This window comes from Mirounga angustirostris, unplaced genomic scaffold (assembly GCF_029215605.1).
Source record: "Mirounga angustirostris isolate CCGP_5_RB_7025 unplaced genomic scaffold, mMirAng1.0.hap1 SCAF_7, whole genome shotgun sequence".
NCBI lineage: Eukaryota > Metazoa > Chordata > Mammalia > Carnivora > Phocidae > Mirounga > Mirounga angustirostris.
The window spans coordinates 95,743,991-95,760,157 of record NW_026991715.1 but is presented as its reverse complement, the minus strand read 5'-3'; the positions used below and the strand labels follow the sequence as shown (position 1 = coordinate 95,760,157).

Sequence of the window (16,167 nt, the reverse complement as noted above, 5' to 3'; positions counted from 1 at the left end):
TTTTTTTCAATTTTTTTCCTTGATAGCCAAATACGATGTTCTGGGTTAAAGGTATTGTTGTGAACAGGCGTTTAGTAATGTGGTAGTAGCTGGGGAGAGATGTACTATAGTGCTATGATCAGGTTTCAGTCTTTCAGTGAGCCTACGTCTCTGGACTGTGAACTTCACAAGTGTTTCTCAGTTTTTGTTTTGTTTTTTTTTCCTCCCCCATTAGTTGGCACAGAGTGGCTGGAGCCAGATGAAATTGGTTATTTCCCTTCCCTGGGTCAGTTAAGTTATGATAATACCTTGCCGGTTAGGCTCTGGTTAACTAGCTGCTCCTGATGGCAGGTCTTGTTAAGAACAGAGTGCTCTGGCATATTTCAAAATGGTTCATTTTCCCCTCTCCTTGCTGGAAGCATGATGGAATTTTGCTCCCATATTTACTGTGTGAACCTGGTCAAGCTCCTGGAGGTAAATCTCTCAATATTGTGGGGGGGGGGCCCTTATGCCTAGATCTCCCTGGAGTTTTAACTCTGAGACTTGTCTGCACTGAGCCTCCAGCAATTTGGCAATTATGGTTTGGGTTTTCCTACGTGGTACTTGATGCCCCAATGGGACCCACTTAAGTCTCTGTACCAGGAAGTTATGCCTCTCTGTATTCATCTCTCTGTCTCTCCAATCTTAAGAACAGTGATTTGGCCTGCATCCTCGCCTCTCTGACACATCCTAGAAGAGTTGTTACTTTTCTAGTTTGTTTGGCTTTTTACCTGTTAAAACAGAGAGGCAACTTGCAAGCTCCTTACATGCAAAATCAGGAACAAAGTTCACATTAGTCTCTACTTTTGTGTTATGTTTGCAATATTTTTAATAAAAAGGTTAAAATTAAATTAATAAAATACACACTCTCAATTAATCCTTACAATAATTATATTCTCCCCTTTTATATATGGGGATATTGAGATAGGGAGCAGTCATGTGATGGGCCTTCGCTAAGGTAATACATTTATTAATAGTGGTTCATATTTACTAAAGATACAATGTGCCAGCACCTTTCCAATCACAATGCATATCATATCTCATCTAATCCTCACAACACTATGTGCTAGGTGGTATTATTGTCTCCAATCTGTGATGAGAATACAGAAATATCAGGAGGGTGAACAGGGTCACAGAAGAAGCAGTGAACGCAGGATTTGGATCTAAGAAATGAGGCTCCAAAGCCTCCACTCTAGACTACTCTCTATAAAGAAGTAAAGCAGAGACGGGAACCAAGATTAGTCTGTTTCCAGTGGCAAGACTTACCCATTCTACCATGGCCAGCTGGGGCTTTCAGAGCTGGGTGCCTCCCCAGTCGTGTTCAGTCCACTGCCCGTCCAAGCGTCTCCCTCCCAAGTTTGCACGTTGTGCTGAATATTAATATGTCACACTCACACACCCATTTCCTACTGGGAAAACTCTCTTAACTTTCTTCTACTAAATAATTTAATCTACTTGCAAGTGCTTCATAAACTGCAAGGCAATATGAAAAATTTACTCACTCTCCAACTTAAGTAGCATTTTAAACCAACAACTATTTTTGAAAAGTTATTTTTAAAGACCTTCAAAAGAAACCAAAACTTGTGTTAAGGTTCCTCTTTGGAATTTTCTTTACCAACATCTGCAACTGAAAATGTGTTTTGCTTTATACCTGTGTCCTTGTAGGGTGAGAAGCAGGCACTCATGAGCGAGAGGGAGTTCTGACTATGAAAGTTTGTTTCCAGGAATCACCTGAGAAGAACTGCATGGAGCAGCCTGGGATTTTTCAATTATTCTTCCTTCTAAATTAAGGTGCTTTTTGTCATTTAGATTCTAAGTACTCTCCTGCCTGTGTGTCAGAGCCTTGACCGTCCCAGCCTGAAACCAGAGCTCATCAATCCCGACTCTGAGAGAGAACCTGAAATTTACCAAAGTACTTAGTGCGGAAAATAGGGGGAAGAAATTTCATGCCTATGTCTTGTGATGTGTCACTAGGCCTTGCCAAAGGGCTCTTCTGTCCAACTCTATAAGCAGCAGCAGTAGGACTGCATCCTACCCATACTAGGAAGGTTTATAGATGCAGACTGCCGGTGAGGGTGTGTGTGTGTGTGTGTGCATGTGTGTGTGCGCGCGTGTCTGTGTGTCTTAGTGCTGATCTGGATATTAGAAGAGGTTATGACTTATTTAGAAACATATCAGAATTTTAAAAAGGGAGTAGTCCTGCTAAGAGTTAACTGCTGATAGAAAAACTTGATGCAACATTTTATTGAGATTCTCTGGGGTCTTAAAATAACCTTTTGTAAGATGGGCTTGTGTCCTTTCCCATGATAAAGGGAAAGTGAGTAAAATGGTGCCTTCCTAACAGACACAAAACATTGGATCTATTTGTCAATACTATTCTCCCAGGCATCCCAGCTTTGCAGAAGACACATTAAAGGACTGAGGACAGTAATTGGTCAGTCAATACTGAGCTATGCAATATTCTCTGATGCTTCATCTTCTTAAGAAATCAAAACTAAGAAGCATGAGAAAGTAGAGCAATCCTTATTTTATTTTATTTCATTTTTTAAAGATTTTATTTATTTATTTGACAGAGAGAGACACAGCGAGAAAGGGAACACAAGCAGGGGGAATGGGAGAGGGAGAAGCAGGCTTCCCGCGGAGCAGAGAGCCCGATGTGGGGCTCGATCCCAGGACGCTGGGATCATGACCTGAGCCGAAGGCAGACGCTTAACAACTGAGCCACCCAGGCGCCCGCAATCCTTATTTTAAAACTTAGTATTTTCAAAATACAGAGAGAGAGATAGAAGGAAAGGGAGGGGAAAGAAGGGAGAGAGGGGGGCAGAAAGGGAGGGAGAGAGGAAGGGAGGGAGGGAGAAACAGAGAGAGAAAGAAAGACAGGGAGACAGGGAGAAGAGAGACAGTGGCAAGCTCCTTACAAACTCCTTAATCACCCAGATCTCAAACTTAGTGATTACAAAAACACATAAAAAGTCAAATATTTAATAAAAACACAGTCAGAACTTGACCTCCAATACTCATAGGTGCATTGTATGTATCAGGTTTCCCAGAAACAGGAGTCGTAAAAACAGATTATTTATAAAGAAGTATTTTCTGTCTCCATCCAAGTAAACTCTTCCCCTGGTAACCATGCAGCTGTTGCAGTAGCCTTTGGGAGAGATGTCTGGTGCGAACTTTCCTTGAAATTTCCGAACACTAGACAAAGGGTAAATAAATTTGAACTCACTTAACTTTCAGAATTTCCAAAAAAAAATTTAAAAAGTCCATACTAGAAGACTGGGCTAATCAATTAGCCAGATTACTGTAAAGGGATAATAACTGAGAGAGTTAAAACTGCCAGATTACTGTAAAGGGATAATAATTGAGAGAGTTAGAACTGCTGGATTTTCAGTTTTAAAGTCCGTGTTACTCAGCCTGGAATGTGCTCTAGGTCACTGCCCTCAGCACATGCCCCTTGCAGTCATGGCCACCAGACATTTTTCTTTCACTGTGGGAAAGTGTCAAATCCTTTCTCTGTGTGTGCATATTTGAGTCACAGGAAATGGTCTTTACATCCCACTTATAGGAATGAATGAGGTGTGAGAACATTTTAATTTCACATAAATGTCTCTATTAGGCTGGTTTTGCCTTTGTTTCTTTTATATAACTGTTTCAAAATTCTAACAATTATAAAAATGATATAGATTCATTATGGAAAATTTGGACAAACAAAAAATAATAGGAAAGAAGTAGGGGAAGCATCTAAAATTAGGCAAAGACAACTACTGTTAGCATTTCCTATTGTTTGAAAGCCTTTTTTTAAATTAAAATATGAATTATAAATTTTTCATTAATAAGGGTCATCTTCACATTTTTAAGAAAAGTACCTATGAAATGATCTATAAATAATTCTAATAATTATAAAATGCATAGCTATGACAAAGTTATGATAATTATTATTGTAAATAATGTTATTGGAATAAATAATGAAAACTGAGAAGTAAACCTGAAACTGTACCTATATAATTAGAAGCAATTAAAGATAAGAGAAATAACACTGGCCTTGGTTAAAGTCAAAAGAGATGGTTTGGGCCCCAGCTCTGACACAAACCTATAGTGTGATTAAGAATAAATGGCTTTTATATGTTAGAAAAAAAAAAAAAAGATAGGGAAAGGAAGGGAAGGGAAAAATGAAGGGGGGTAATTGGAGGGGGAGACAAACCATGAGAGACTATGGACTCTCAGAAACAAACTGAGGGTTCTAGAGGGGAGGGGGGTGGGGATTGGGTTAGCCTGGTGACAGGTATTAAAGAGGGCACGTACCGCATGGAGCACTGGGTGTTATACACAAACAATGAATCATGGAACACTATACCAAAAATAAATAAATAAATAAATAAATAAATAAATAAATAAATAAATAGGGGAAAAAAGAGTAAATGGCTTTACTTCTCTTAAATTCAGTTTTATCAGTAAAACAAAGGGGTCAGATTTTATCTCTATGTCCTCTTGTGTTAAGTTGTCTGATACTAGGTTGAGTCAGCAGTTGAGCATTTCTTTGCTAGATTTTACCTGCATAGGCAATCCCTTCTGAATACTCAAATTACTAATTTCTGGTTTTCATTTATAAATAAGCTTATCCAGATGATCATTTTAATTCCCATCAATAAAAACACAGCCAAAGAAGAAAATCAACTGAAGAGTTATTCTGTTTGTCATAAATTCATTCACGCTTTAAGCAGACCCAATTGAAATAGGACAGAAATGACTTTTAGAGCTACAGTACAGTCAAGTTCTTTACTCAAGTATCAGATAATCTCCAAAAATATTAAAAACTCCATTTATATAAAAGAGAAGAATCACAGAATCAGCTTGAAGGACTTTGGAGCGATAATATAATCTAGCCTCATATCATGGATGGCAAATTCAAATGCATATAGGAACCATACATGAAGGTAATAAAAATGTCTCCTTATATCTGACCTATTTCACTGAATGAATAAGCCCAGGGCGCCTATCCAAATGAATAAGCCCAAAGATAAAATGACAGACAGGTAAACTGGAAAATGTGTGCCCAGAAAATACAAAGATGTTGGCATGAGGAATGTGGGTACAGCATGACCAAATCTTCTGATTTTTCAAGAGAAGCTGGCAATCCAAATTTCTGTGTGTGCGTATGAGTGTGAGTGTGAGTGTGTGTGTGTGTGTGTGCATAAATTTCCAGGTTTCTCATTTTGGCTCAAAGGGTTTTTTTTTTTTTCCTTTTTCTGCATTGTGTACACCAAACAGTGGGCCACCAATCTGCAAACCTCCAACTGACATAGAAAAATGGACTTCCTCCATTTTCTGAAATACATGCTCCATAGGCATACTACTGAAGCATTCAGGCAAAAAGTGGAAGACCAAGCTAACCATCTGGGGAAGAGGAAGACTTAATCTACATTGCCCCAAAACATGCTAAACATTTAGACTCAAGGAGATTCATTTTGAAACTATTATCTCCAACCAGGTACATGTTTGCCCACCTATGAAGAAATTATCTGATGATGATTTGATTGTTCCATCCACAGGCAAATAAACAGGCAGCTCTTTGGTTTTCAGAGTCAGCATCCTAAAAAATAAATTAGCCCTTTCTAAGTGAACTTGGAAAAAAGCCTTACTATCAATATATGCAATTTCTGTGAACTCAATCTGAACAATAAATTTATCCCAAAGCCTCTGATCCTCTACATCCACCTCCAGCCACAGAAAGGAGCAGCATCACAGAGATATTCCACTGCTTCATTAATGTGCTGAATATTAGAACACTAGCCCCTCCTTCTTGTTCCTACAAAAACATCTGCACAAAGTGGGCCCAGCTGGCTTGCGGATATGTTCCATGATGCAAGCCAGCTTTCAGCCCCTTCTTATCACCCTCTGTCTTGTCTCCTTTCTGCCAGTGTGAATTTCCCTTTTAAACATCTAACGTTCAGTGAAAAAAAAAAAATCAATGTTAACAGGTTAAAAGTTAATGTGCTTCACCTGTTTCACCTCCTTCTATTAGTAAACTTGGACTGGCAAATGGGGATTTGAAATATTGCCTGTTTGCCTATCTCCTCCATCGAGGAAATTATGAGGGGTGCTCAAGAGTTGCTCATCAAAATGTCAGGCTCCAATTTGGTTAAATAATTACAACACCTGCTTTCTGGGAATTACTGTGAAATCTTGCTCCTTTTCCTTTTGTATAGAGCCTGCTATTGGCCAAGAAATACACCTACCCATGAATTTTATTTACAGTTCAAGGCCTATTTGGGATGGTGGGGAGGAAGGAAATTTCAGGAATCAGCTTATGGTGAACAGTCCTTAAGGATGGGGCTGAAAGGCATCCTGACCGCTTGGGAAGCCTCTTGAGATGAGGGGGTTCTTAAAGATTGCTAGGGACAATCTGAAGTTTCCATTATTTCAGACTCAGTAAGCTATGAGAACAGTTTCACCTGGAAACTATCTCGACCCCAGCGGAAGCAGCAAGGATCTGATATTCAGATAGGTTAAGAAGAAATAATAATTTTTAAAAGGCAATTCTGAACTTCTTGAAAATTATGGAAAAGGCTCAAAATGGCAATCCTCTAAAGAGCACACACAGAACTGGGGTTACTGAAACTAAAGGTTATACTGAAGATTCAGATCTCTACCCCCTTCTGTGTTCTCTTTTCTTGCACAGTGACCCCCCCCTCATCTTCTATGCTGCTCCCCTGATGGTCATCCAATGATACCCTAAGCAAAAGGAAAATGTGAGTCTTCTTGGCTCACTGCAGGATTTTAAGCACTTTTAAATTCCCAAACTGCTCCTGCCTTTTTATCTACTACCTCTACAGCTAGAAGGGGTAAGAGCTTAAAAAAAATAGACTATAAACCCTGAAGATTAAAAGGATGGAACTCTCCTGAATTCAATTACTGATTTTCCCAAGAATGAGCTATGCTCTCCTACCACTTAGCATTGTCAGAAGTAGCAAATAAAAATATAGGATACCTGTTAAATTTGAATTTCCTATAAACAATCTTTTTTTTATTATACATCCCAAATATTGCATGAACATACTTGTACTAAAAAATAGTCATTGTTTAGCCGAAATCAAATTTAACTGGCTGTCCTATATTTTATTGGGCAATCCTACCACCAATGGGTTCAGGAAAGTGGTTGGGCTTAACAGCCTAGTGAGTTGAAGAAAAAATTCATTCAACCAATCTAGTGAACAATAATTTTAAAATGTATAAAGCTCTTAACAGCCAGAAAAAAGACTAAAGGACCCACCTTATCCTACCTCTTTCTATAATCAGTTAGCCCAGTGATTCCACCACAGCTACACACTAGAATCACTTGGGGAACAGTTAAACATTTCTGATTTTTTTTTTTAAGATTTTCTTTATTTATTCATGAGAGACAGAGAGAGAGAGGGAGGCAGAGGGAGAAGCAGGCTCCCTGGGGAGCCTGATGCAGGGTTCAATCGATCCCAGGACCCCGGGATCATGACCTGAGCTGAAGGCAGACGCCCAATCAACTGAGCCACCCAGGTGCCCAACATTTCTGATTCTTATACACTGCCCTAGACCAAATAAATCAGAATGGGTTTTTTTAAGATGCCCTGTGATGAGCAGTCAGGATGAGAACCACTGAGCTAAAGAGGCAATGAAGAAAAGCTGGAGTGCAGGAGAGAGTACATGACTGTGTTATCCCAGGTTCCCAAACTTCGCTGCACATTGCATTCTCCCCTGCATCTTTAAAAATCACTGATGCCTGGCACTCACCCCTACACATTCCAATTTAATTAGTGTTGGGTATAGCTTGAGCATCAGAAGTTGTAAAAGCTCTTCATTAATGTTCTATATAAGATGTTTCTTATGAAAAAAAAAGATGTTTCTTATGTAGAACAAAGTTTGGAAACTACTCTTTGAAATGCACATATATATATATTTCTTAGGATGAGAGTAGCACTATTTATTTTTACGGGAGTAAAAATGAAGTCAGAGCTTCCAACTATATTTAAGAATAGACTAGATGTTACTTTTTAAACCTATTTTTCCATTTGGCTGGGAGATTTAAATCCTATGAATGGGATGCTGTTTTTAAGAACTTAACTCTGCCTCTGTTTATAGGACACCTATTAATCCCTTTGCCAGGAGTTTTATAGGTAGGAGGATAACAGTCACCCAAGACCCTTTCGTAACTCCTGCCTTCAGTCATCTATAGTAATAATGATTACATGCCTATGTAATTCAGAAGACATACTTTTTGTGTGTGCATAGAGATTTAGGCCTTGCTACATTCAAATGTAGTCAAAAGGACACTGTATTCCTTCTGATTTTTCTTACAAATTGCTAAATGCACACTGATCCCTGGAATTGTTACTCCTCCAACATTTAAAAGGTTACTCACCCCCAAGAGATTATTCAGTACTGATCTGACAGAAAGTGCAAGAACATTACTTTTTAGAGCCAAAAGCCAACAGATCTGAATTTCCAAAGAAACATGCTCTGTGGGAGGATATGGGCTTTACCCCAGCTGGTTGGGTAATCTGAGAGCCAAAGGAAGACATGAGTGTCAGAGAGGACACCTGACAAGTTCCAGAACTTCATCTTACAGAAGTATTTCACAAGACTGACCAATTTATCAAAAGTAGACAAATACTGCCAGCATGTGGTGTGTCATGGGGGAGTTGATGGGGTTCATTTGTGATGATTCCAGGTTCCAAGCACCCTGCCTGATAATGCAAAGGCAAATAAAATGGTAAGGCAATGATCGAAGAAAGGATCACATCCCGTATCAAGGCTGCCTTAAGTTTTATCACCATGATAGGAAACAGGGTGCTTTTACTATCCATCTAAGGTATGTAAAGTCCACAAAATACTTATGCCCCATATTTTGAGAAAACTTTGGAAACAAAAAATTATCTTTTTAAACATGAATAACTAATACTTCTCTTACACTTCTCATTATTATACTTTTGGGCCACCTTACTTAATTAGCTGGCCACTTCATAACCAAAGGACTTTAAAAATTACTGAAATTATACACCCTTTTAAATATTTGCTATTTTTGGAAAATTAATAGGACAACATGTTTTGTTTTCCAGGAAATAGATAAATCCATCCATGGCGTGATAAAATATTAGGAAAACATGAGTCTTAAAACTTTAACTTCATCAAGGGTGGATCTTCCTTTAAAAGAATTTAATACGACTCTGTATTTACACAAAAGTGAACACTTTCTTTAGCCAAGAATTCTTTGCTTTACAGGCCTCTCCAATAGGAGTATTTTCTATACCAGTTTCCTTAGTATAATTTAAAATGCTTGAATTAAAAAAAATATCAATACATAAATTCCCAGTGAAGAAATACTGGTTCAAGTGAGGGACACATATTATCACAAGTGAATGAAGTGATTAAAACTTCAGAGATTATTTGGTGTACCATCTCTGGAACACTTAATTTGTTTCATGTAAACAATTAATATATTTTCTGCATTTTTCATTCAGAATTAAGAATAGTAATTTTTTTTTAAGAATAGTAATTCTTTTATAAGTTACTTGACTTGGTTCTCTCAAAGAGAGTTTACAGATACCTCATTTAAATTAATGAATTTCATTTATTATTCATTAATCAAACTCGACTTTAACACCTACCTGTTCCACGCACTACGACACTTGCTGAGAGAAACCACAGTGAGTAAAACATATTGGCTTTTCTAGCCTCAAATAGCTTATAGTTTAGTAAGGGAGGCAGACATAAATTACACAAATTATTGCAAACTACTGTAAGTGTTCCAAAGGATAAGCACAGGGTGCCATAGACATACATAAAAGACACCTAGGATAGGGATTCAGAAAAGGGTAATCCTTTTCTATCCCAGATGGTGTAACATTTGAGCTGAGACAATGCTTTAGTAACAGCAGACATCATGCTAAGTGTTTAAAAAGTGTTAGTTCATGGGGCGCCTGGGTGGCTCAGTTGGTTAAGCAACTGCTTCGGCTCAGGTCATGATCCTGGTAGTCCCTGGATTGAGTCCCGCATCGGGGTCCCTGCTCAGCAGGGAGCCTGCTTCTCCCTCTGACCCTCCCCCCTCATGTACTCTCTCTCTCTCATTCTATCTCAAATAAATAAAATCTTTAAAAAAAAAAAGTGTTAGTTCATTTAAACTACACAATGACCTATCAAATTAGGTACTTTTGATCATCTCATTTTGTACTTGAGGAAACTGCGTCTTAAAGAGAATAAGTAGCTTGTTAAAGATTACACAGCTATGGAGTAACAGAGCCTACAACTGAACCAGATGTTGATTCCAGAACATGTATCATATTCTTAACCATTAGTCACAGGGCCTCTCCAGCCATGGAAAGTCTGCTCTAGGCTACAATAACAAAATTCTTAAACAACAGAGAATTTATTTCTCACAGTTCTGAAGGTTGAGAAGTCAAGGTCAGGGTGCTGGCCCAGTCAGTTCTTGGGGAGGGCTCTCTTCCTGATTTGTAGATGCCACTTTCAGACATGGCCTTTCTTCTGTGGTGCATGGGGGGGGGGGGGGGGGAGAGAGAGAGTGAGTCAGAGAGAGACAGAGAGAGATCTTTCTCTTCCTTTTCTTGTAAGGCTACCAATCTTACCAGATTAGGGCCCCACTCTTATGATCATATTTAACTGGAAGGACCTCCTAAAGCCCTATCTCCAAATACAGTCACATTGGAGGTTAGGGATTTAACCTATGAATTTTAGGGGAAGCAATTCAGTCTGTAGAAAGGAATAAGCTAGTAGTAAGAGAAGAGTGCTCCAGATGAGGAATAACTATGATCTCAAGTCACCAAAAGTGTAGGTTATAACAAACACATGCGCTTGCTTAATCTTCTAGCTGAGGGGCGCCTGGGTGGCTCAGTCATTAAGCGTCTGCCTTTGGCTCAGGTCATGATCCCAGGGTCCTGGGATTGAGCCCCGCATCGGGCTCCCCGCCCCGCATCGGGCTCCCTGCCCCGCATTGGGCTCCCCGTTCTGCGGCAAGTCTGCTTCTCCCTCTTCCACTCCCCCTGCTTGTGTTCCCTCTCTCACTGTGTCTCTGTCAAATAAAATAAAATCTTAAAAAAAAAAAAATCTTCCAGCTGAAACTAGCAAGGTAACCATCTCTCCCAACAGAATCTGATTTCTGTCAACACAAAGACACTCTTTCAGATGAAATATTTGTAAAGACTGTCACCTAGTGGCAATAGGCAAGAGGTAGTTCATGAGCATCACTGAACAGGTGTACTCAGCTGCTTACTTGGGGGTGCTGACTCATCAATTTCTCCTTTTACTGTGTACACTCCCAAGTTGTTTTTTTCTAGGAATAAAATATATTAAGCAAAATATTACAGCATCAAGACAGTTACCACTTCTTTCCACTGAATCCACACATACACACACACGCGCGTGAGAGAAAGTAGTGTGACAGTTTCAAGCTCTCAGAGAAAGAACAAGACCTTAAGTTGTATCCTATCTCACTTTGAGTCTGCCCAAGTAAATCCGGGCCAACAGAATAGTGAGTAATATAGATAATAACTAGTGAATATGTTCTATTCAGTAGTTAAGATCAGAGTCACTGTACTGGGTAAAGAGCACCAATTAGTTGAGATACTGACAGAAAAATGAAAGAAATATGTAAAGGGCACTGGAAGATAGGTTGTCATAAAGTAGCAACTACAGTTTTGTGAATAGTTGCAAAAATTAAGACTGGTATTTTTCATATACACATATCTTTAACTAGGCTGGGTACTATTTTTGGCAAGTAAAAACTACAACTGATATAAACCTTCGGTCTAATTCTGTCTTAGGTGCTAAAATCACCTGAAGAAGTCAGCTTCACAGGGGCATAATGATAATGTGAGGTGTTGCCAAGAAAGGGATTACATGCAAGCTGCTTGGATCCTTATTTTACTCTACTATACACTACGTCCCTTCATTTAGAATGTCTTTCTTTTAGTTCAACCAATGAATTTTTCTCAGAGGAGCCATCACTAAATCCTATCTCTGGACATTAGCAACTTCCAGTTTTGGTCTCATGGCATCCTAAATGTAAACTGGGAACTTGACACGTTAATTAGTCTACTCAAGTTCAGACTTAAGTATTATTGAGTGTATTGGTTAAAACCTTTCATGTTACAAGTAACAGAAAACAAAAATTGAAGCCACTTGAGCAAAAACTATTGTTCAGGGATATTTCTTGCTTTAAGAGGAGTTTGATGTAGGGGTACAAACAGTATGACCTGGACTCTTTTTCAACCTCTCTAATTATCAGCTCTGCTTTTCGGTCTATTCCAAGCAAACTTAAGTTTCACGGAACCAGGATAGCAGCAGGCAGCTTTGAGCTACAAAATTTAAATGCAGAGGGGCTTAACAAACTCCATTTTTCCAGGAGTCTCAGTGAATATCTCATTTTGTTTCACTGGCTAGGATTCAGTTGCATGCCCATCTTTGAACAAATTACTATAACCAGAGTGATGGGATACCTTACAGCTGAAGGGTAGGATCAATTTTAAACAATCTGCATGGTTGAAATGGACAGGAAAATGAATTATTAAAGAATAATCAGAATGCTTTGGACAGGAAAAGGAGAATGGAATTGATTCTGGGAAGTTAGCTAATAAATGTCCACAATATTGGGATGATGCAACTTTGCTCCAAGTGAGGACTGCCTCTATTCAGGGGGAAAAGGAGTATAGCAATAGGGCTCATGAAGAACTGAAGCTGGTTATAAATAGCAGGGCCAAGAAAGACTGCCACTGTCATTCTTACTATTAAACAGTCAAATCTGCTGGCCTGATACAATCATTCATATTGATATCTAATTAACACAATAATTGTGACAGTTAAATTTCCTGATCACTTCTCAGATGGTTCTTCTGATTTTTTTTCTTGCTGTTGTTGAATCCTTATTCTTCTCTTGTTTTGTGGATTAGAACAATCACCAAATTCCTGCACATAGCCCTCTCTTCTTTCTTTTCTTTCTTTTTTTAAAAAAGATTTTATTTATTTATTTATTCGACACAGAGAGAGGCAGCAAGAGAGAGAACACAAACAGGGGGAGTTTGTGAGAGGGAGAAGGGAGAAGCAGGCTTCCCACTGAACAGGGAGCCCAGTGTGGGGCTTGATCCCAGGACCCTAGGATGATGACCTGAGCCAAAGGCAGAGGCTTAATGACTGAGCCACCCAGGTGCCCCTCGAAGACTGTTTCTTGATCTCAGCCATTCTGCAGGTCTCAATTACCACAACCTTGAGTTTAACTTCCAAAACTTCATTTTTTGGCCCATCCTATAAATTATGGAGCTTTGTAGATCAATCCAGTTCCTATTTGCAAACTGTGTCACAGAGTCCTGGGCTTGTTCTTGCTTGATCCCCCCAAAACTATCTTGGAACTTTATTTAATAATATGAAGGAACAAGAAAGTCTAAACCATACTCTGAGTAAGGATTTATTGTTTGGTAAATGTCTCTTTCACTAAACCCTAAGTCCCTCGAAGACAAATATTATTCCCCTATAATACCAAAAACAAATTTAATTATTCAGTAAGTTCATATCAAAATACACACAGGCTTTCAGTACAGTGTAACACTCCTTCTACACCATTTCTGATAACCAATCTTCCCATTTCCACTGTAACAGTCATATCAAGGAATGATGGCCAGTGCACAATAGCAGTCTTTTCTAGCTTTGAACAGCTATAATATCAGGAACTATGCTGGAGAGGAGGGTTGTTCTTTCCCAGCATCTAAATTCCCTTCCTATGCTTGGTGAATCCACTACTCTGTGTGAGGAAGCAAAATCCCGACTCACATTATATAAACTGAAAATAACATATATATGCTTTTTTTCCCCCTGATCCATGGCATTTAGTGCATGGTGTGTGAACCTCATCTGGGTATGTGCATCTATATCAGGAACTATGAATCTTAAGCAAGTTATCCAAACAAGCAGGAACCATCCAGAATTCATTCATTTGTGACATCTAGTGTCCAGTGGTGGTAGTGGTAGCACCTTACCCAGACTGTTCCTAAGGAATGACCATAATTATAATACAGGTTGCTTGTATGATTTTGCTAATGTTGTGCCCTCCCCTTGAATGCACTCCTCCTTAGCTCAACCATTCTTCAAGGCCCCGCTCAAGTGCCACCTGCACTGTGACACATTAATGGAACAGCCACACAAAACTGACCTCTCCCTTTTCACCCTTTAGTGTAGGGTATATGGCATTTATATACAGCCCTCTAGTTATTTATATTTGTTTTTTTTTTTGTCCCCTACTATTTTGTAAACATTTTCCAGACAGTGGTGGAGATTACCACATCTCTGAATTCCTTCCACTGTGCTTAATACATTATGGCCACTTGGTTAATAGTTTAAAATATTAAAAATTAGATTTGGAAGAAACATTAGTGAAATGTAGGTCTACCTTCTCATGTAACAAAAAAGAAAAATGAAGTTCAGGTACATTTTAGATTACCTAATTTCACTCAGTCATGGTTGACCTAGGCTAGAATGGTGTCTTACTTTGAGGAATTCAGTTGAAGAATCTTTGTTAAATCGTAGGGAAAACGGAATTTCATTTACTCAAAAACATGGGGGTGATGACAAATGAACAAGCATCTCACTCATTCAGACCCCAAGTGCATCTGCTAGGCAACTTGAAGGTATCATTGTTGCCAGTCTTCAAACCTAGATGAATTCTTGTCTGGCCTAGCTCAATCAGAACTAAAAGTCCACAAAGGAAACTAAAAAGAGGAAAGCAAGGAAGGTGTTGCACCGCAAGACCTAAACCCAGACTCAATAAGAGTAATCAACTCTGTCATAATACAAGAGAAGTGAGGATTTTGCAAGACAGAACTCACTGGTGATGTTGAGAAGAGCCATTTTACTGGATCTGTGGGGACCAAAACCTGAAGTGGGAAAAAATGCTACAATGAAAGGTAAGAAAATGAAGATAACCAGTCTCATTTTTTTTTTTTTCAGGAATTTTGTTACCAAGGGAAGCAAATAAATGGAGGGGTAGCTGACTGGAGTCAAGGAAGATTAGAATTATTTTTTCAGATGTCAGTCATTACAGCATGTTTAGGTAAGATCCACCAGGGAAGAAAAAAACTGATCACGAAAAAGAGAGGAGCTATGGTCAAGGGCTCAAGTAAGCAAGAAAGATGGTTTCAAAGCACATGACCTATCATATAACAGCTGCTCGGACTCAGAAATGCTCAGTAAATGTTGGCTAGTGTTATTATTTCTGATTGCTTAAATTTTAGAATAGTGAATAGGCATCAGGCTTACAAAACATAAATTCGTTATTTAAATGGACCTTGAGAGAGCTTGTTTGGAGGTTCTAGCAGGGGAGCGCAGCTACTCGTATACCCTTGACCGAAGAACGGTCCTCCTCTATCGGGGAAGGTCGTCCTCTTCGACCGAGCGCGCAGCTTCGGGAGGGACGCACATGGAGCGGTGAGGGAGGAAGGGGACACCCGCCTAGCCAGCCAGATCAGCCGAATCAACCCTGGCGATCAATGGGGTGACAGATGTCGCAGCCAGATCGCCCTCACATCCTAAATTCGTTATTTAAACACACACGCAAAAGCCTGGCCGCTAGCAGTAGACTGCATTAGTTCAAATTCTAGTTCTACCACTTGGCCATTATACTTTTCTTCCTCCGGCTGTTTTCCTCAGTAGAAAGAGAGGATAATAATACCTACCTCCTCAGGCTGTTCGTGGGCTTAACTGAGATAATCCGTGTAAAATTTAGCACTGTACTAGCACATGGTGAAAGCCCAAATGTTAGAGCCATTATAATGATAACTGCCATCCTGTTCTGTAACAGTAAGTGTGATACTGTCCTATGATGAGTTTAGGCACTGTCACACTGATTCAGATTCCTGGAACCATGGAAGATACGAGAGGGCACAGCCCTCGGGGCGCGCGCCAGCCAACCTGCGAGTAGGATGCCGGAGGCCTGCACACCTCAGAATTCCCCACCGCCTCGCCTTCTAGTGACACTGTCTCTCCAGAAGGTACAGTCGTCAGAACAAAACAGAAACAAACGGCATGGCAACTAAACGTAGACATGGGGAAGACACGTACAAAACCAAGCTTGTGTAAAGCTGACCAGTTAGGGAACTACGTCGGCACCGGCACCCTAGT

At 39.5% G+C, this 16,167-nt stretch overlaps 1 long non-coding RNA gene across 1 annotated transcript; it reads right to left on the bottom strand.

Annotated features, from left to right (window-relative positions):
• Window positions 1-5,570: 5,570 nt before the first annotated feature.
• On the bottom strand, window positions 5,571-16,159 carry LOC129046192 (uncharacterized). The gene is made up of 3 exons (XR_008507041.2): window positions 15,723-16,159; window positions 10,426-10,530; window positions 5,571-5,608 (listed from the first exon to the last, which is right to left on the bottom strand). It is a non-coding gene; the product is annotated as an uncharacterized LOC129046192 (long non-coding RNA).
• Between the last annotated feature and the right edge of the window lie 8 nt (window positions 16,160-16,167).